At 36.3% G+C, this 5000-nt stretch overlaps 1 protein-coding gene across 5 annotated transcripts in view; it reads left to right on the top strand.

The window, feature by feature from the left end:
• The window catches only part of LOC144968148 (uncharacterized), a 94904-nt gene that overhangs the window by 81375 nt on the left and 8529 nt on the right, over window positions 1–5000 (top strand). The window contains exon 1 of one of the 5 annotated variants that reach the window (XM_078906174.1): window positions 4900–4917. The exons of the other annotated variants lie outside the window; for them this stretch is intronic. The gene's annotated coding sequence lies outside the window, so the exon portion shown is untranslated. Of the gene's footprint in view, window positions 1–4899; window positions 4918–5000 lie in introns of those variants that run through there. 5 annotated transcript variants of the gene reach the window in all.

The following is a 5000-nucleotide window of genomic DNA, read 5'->3' as shown; positions in this document are numbered from 1 at the left end:
GTCTTATTCGTCCTTAGTGTTTTATTCATCATGTTTTATTGATAAAGGGGAAACCCACAGTGTCTGTCTTCATCTAATAGATTGAAGCTTACAATTCAATACTTATCGTTACTTTTCCCCCCATAGATGCGAGGTTAAATGAATGGTTTATAAATAAGTGGTTCGGGTTATCGGGAAGTGACTGTACACAGCAGTAACAAGTCAATTCCGACTCATATGCTAGAGAGACAGGTCATATTCTGAAGTTTTGTCATTATTTTGTCGTTATTTCGTCATTATTACAACATACAGCTAGTCTACGGTTAAACAAACGACGGATTAGAAAAAAAAAACGTGTTTGGAACAACGGAGATTGACTGTAACACAGATATATGCGGCTATGTGGTCTAGTATATGACACTCGCTTTCGGATCGGAAGGTCCTGGGTTCGAGCCTTGCTCGGCTCATTGTAGAGTCCTTGGAAAAGTCTATTTACTCACATTCTCTCACCGTACTCAGGTGGTAAATGAGCATCTGACCGTTAACAACGTTGTCAATATCGGACAATAAATTATGTATTATCGCCTAACAGGCGTCATATTTCATCTACATGTTACGTGTCGCTGTGGTCAAGGACCCTTTGTAAAGAGTATTGAGCTCGTTTAGTGGATATTGCGCTATATAAACGTTTTAAAAATAAAAAATAAAAGATATAATATTAGGCAGCCAATTCGACTACTTGACAGAAAGCGGTCGTATCCTTCGCGTTGCCTTCATGTTATTAATTTTGTCATCATCACAAGATACAGTTTGTCCGTGGTAGTCTAGATAAAATCTGTCATTTGCATTTTTTGCCAAATTGGGACCTAAAACTTGCCAAAATTTGCCCCCCAAAAACCCAAAATTTGCCAAGAAATTTGCCAAAAAATTTGCCGCACTTTGGGTCCTTATTTGATGATTTTTTAACGAAACAATCCATGACTGAAGTTGGAAGTGTAAGTGACTCGATTTATTTGACTTGAGAAATGAAATGACTGTGAATAGCGTTGTTACAAAGATTTTAAAGGATCATTATCCGTAGAGAGTAGCTTCCCTTGGTTTGGGACCAGGCAAAGCTGCAACATTTCTCAAGTTTCGCACTTTTTTTTCGTTATTTTGTTTTCGCTTCTTATTTTTCCCAAAATTTGCCAGGCGATTTGCCAATTTTCCCAAAATTTGCCACGATTTGCCAATTTTGGGAAATTTGCAAAAATTTGCGGATCACCCTGATATTTGCGGCCGCAAAAAATTCAGATGACAGTAAAATGTTTATAAAGAAGGGGTGTGCACATTATCAGGAGTAGACTGTACACAGAAGTTATAAAGATAGAATGAAGATGACGTAACTCTGGTCTTTGTTATTGATTTTGCCATCCGCGTTTTGTGAGTAATTCTCACTAAACTGTAATAACCTGCCTATAAATGTTAATGGATACACACAGTTTTGTGTGTTGGTACGTTATACTTCCGGATGGCAATGTTGTGAACTCCTTAGCCAAGCGCATACTATCTATACAGCCACTGAATGAGACAGATAACCATGCCTCTTGGACAGTCGTAAACAACAACGTTGTTTAGTTTGTTTTTAATGGTGTTACGGCGCTTGCAACACATTTATGTTTTATCAGCGCCAGTACAATGGATGAAAATGGGATAGTAAAAAGTTCTAGAATTACAATTAAAGCACCCTAGAGAAATAAAAGACAAAGGGGAACTGGGAACAAATAGGGATCAGATGTAGATTCCAAGAGCACACCACCAATGTACTTCGTTTGAGATCACCTATACGTCTCATCCGGACACAAGCACAGAATCCACGTAAACGTAAACAGTGACAGTGGTTGGTAGACATAGCGAACTACACAGGTGTTTCAATCGGTGGTATGTCGTGTCCAAGTAAAATACCCACTGTTCTATCATTTGATCAATAGAACCAACACAGAAATCTATGAGTAAACTTCGACGTTTATAATATGATCGAGAAAATCGTGTGATAACTAGTCACCCATTTGGCGGTATAAAAACAATAACAATGATCAGGGAAGGGTCGAATTCATTCACTTTATTATTTATAAACAAACCAACTATTATTGTCCGAGCACGTATGAAGGTGAGTCACAAATTTCCATGTTTTGATTGGTCAACAATCTACTAGTTTATTGCCTGGCGGAGACATTTTTGCTTTAAAATTATTGTTTGGTTTTTATCATAATACACAGTTAGTCCGCTATAAAGTAAACGAAACGTTTAGAATGGTGTTTGGAATCAAGAAGTGACTGTAACAGAAATTATTATTATAATACAGCCATTCATAGCCTGACAGAGACAGTCATATCCTTGGTCGTGTTGATTCATGATAAATTGTTTTGTCATTAAACACTAACAAACACACAAACACACACAAACACACACACACACACACACACACACACACACAACACACACGCAGTTACTCCGTGATAAATTGAAAACAGTACATTGAGACAGTCAGTCCAAACAGTAGTCCGACCTCCCTGGGATTACACATAAGACAGGACACAGAGATTGTCGAAATCAGTATTGTCACTCAATAGAAATGTGGCTTTAAAATGTTGTCATAATCACTACACACACACACACACATACACACACATACACACATACATACACATACACAAACACGCATACACGGTGGAATTCTGTGATAGATTGGAAAACGAGCTTATATATATTTATTTATTTATTCTCACCTCATTTTATATACATACTGGGTTAAAAAAATGAGGTGAGAATAAATAAATAAATAAATAATTCGCTCCAAGAAATTGTCGAGCACTTTACGTGGTTCCAGCTAACTCCCCCCAATCATAAATTTTTATATATATATATATATATATATATATATATATATATATATATATATATGTATATATAGTATGCAGATGACGTCACTCAGGCCTTTGTTATTGTTTTTGCCATCCGCGTTTGTGAGTTGTTCTCACTAAACTGTATTACCCAGACTATAAAAGTTCATGGTTACACAGAGTTTGTGTGTTGGTCCGTTATACTTCCGGATGGCAATGTTGTGAACTCCTTGGCCAAGCGCATTCTATATATATATATATATATATATATATATATATATATATATATATATATAATACAATTAATATATAAAGTGTTGCTATTGGTTCTTGGTTGTATATTTTTACATTTTTGTGCATTTGATGTATAGATAGTATGCGCTTGACTAAAAAGCTCATCACATTGCCATCCGGAAGTATAACGGACCAACACACAAAACTGTGTGTATCCATGAACGTTTATAGTCCGGTTAATGCAGTTCAGTGAGCATTACTCATAAACGCGGATGGCAAATAACAATAACAAAGACCTGAGTGACGTCATCGTCGAACTATTTATAGTCTGGTTAATACAGTTTAGTGAGAATTACTCATTAAGTTCGTGCAGCGGTTGGGAGCACGTCCGAAATTCCTAAAAGCAAGATTGTAAGAATCGTATATTATATTATAGATAGTAAGAAGATGACGTCACTCAGGTCTTTGTTATTGTTTTTTGCCATCCGCGTTTATGAGTAATGCTCACTGAACTGTATTAACCTGACTATAAACGTTCATGGATACACACAGTTTTGTGTGTTGGTCCGTTATTCTTCCGGATGGCAATGTTATGAGCTTATTAGCCAAGCGCATACTATCTATAATGTCAACGTGTCCCTTAAGCATAATAATATGAATATTTGATAAAGTTCATCATAAGTCCATGTTACATCCTATTGCCGTGCTCTACTGAAGACATCACGAAAACTTTGAGCTTTTTATACAGCTAAAACGTGCCCAAAGCGCTTTGCAAAGGATCCCTGACCAACAACAACGCATAACATATTATAGAACGAGACATGACGGCTGTTAGGCGATATTTTTCCGACAAGGGCAACGGCTGTTAACGGTCAGGTACTCATTTAACACACGAGGACAGTGAGGGAATGTGAGTAAAGAATCTTTTCCAAGGACTCAACAATGCGCCGAGCTCGGCTCGAACCCATGACCTTCCGATCCCAAAGCGAGTGTCATACCACAAGACCACATAGCCGCAGATATAAAAATCATATTTGTCCACAAAACTCGTCCTTCAAATATTGATTGATTAAAATGACCCTCATGTTGTCAAAACCTCTCAAACCCGGGACTTACTTAAAGACTTGCTTGAAGTCCCAGGTTTGAGAATTTTTAGACAAGTTGATGATCGTCAGTTTTAAAGATCGATATCTAACGATAAATATTTCTGGCCAAAATATTTTTAAAATGATTTCTTATTCAAAAAAAATTGCCAGATTCGTCATCAAAGTTGTTATCATGATAATCAAACTTGCTCTTCCTTCTGTCGTACTCTGGAAAAAAAAACAAGAGTTAAAGCAATGATGCCTTTCTCGGTAAAAAAAAAATCCATATTTTAAAATTTGGTCAGAAAACTCCTTCAAATATCGATCGATTTAAATAACCCTCATCTTTGCAAAAACTCTGAAACCTGGGACTATATTAAAGACTTCGCCAAGTCCCAGGTTTGAGAGGTTTTTTTTGCCAAGATGAGAGTTATTTAACTAGATTGATATTTGACGGACTTGTTTTCTGGCCAAATTTTAAAATATGGGTTATTTTCCGAGTATGGCATCATTGCTTTAACTTCTGTGTCAAATATAATGTGTTGTGGGTTGTGTGTAATAAGTGTTTAAAATGTCATTGAAATGATAACACGGCTAGATTGATGATGATGATGATCAGTTGCATTATGTTACAAGATCTAAGCGTTGAATTATCTCTTCGATAATAAAGCTAAAGTTGAGGTGAAATAATCAACAGTTCTTCTCGCCAGATGAATCGTATCAACACCAAACACTATGTAAATAAACACGAAAATAACAAATAGCTCAATGACATGTTCATTCTATAACAGTTTGGATATAGATAGTATGCAGATGACGT

The sequence above is a fragment of the Berghia stephanieae genome, chromosome 3, assembly GCF_034508935.2.
Source record: "Berghia stephanieae isolate SIO BIC M18660-M18661 chromosome 3, UCSD_Bste_1.3, whole genome shotgun sequence".
NCBI lineage: Eukaryota > Metazoa > Mollusca > Gastropoda > Nudibranchia > Aeolidiidae > Berghia > Berghia stephanieae.
The sequence above is the reverse complement of the archived record's forward strand: the minus strand, read 5'-3'. Positions and strand labels throughout refer to the sequence as shown.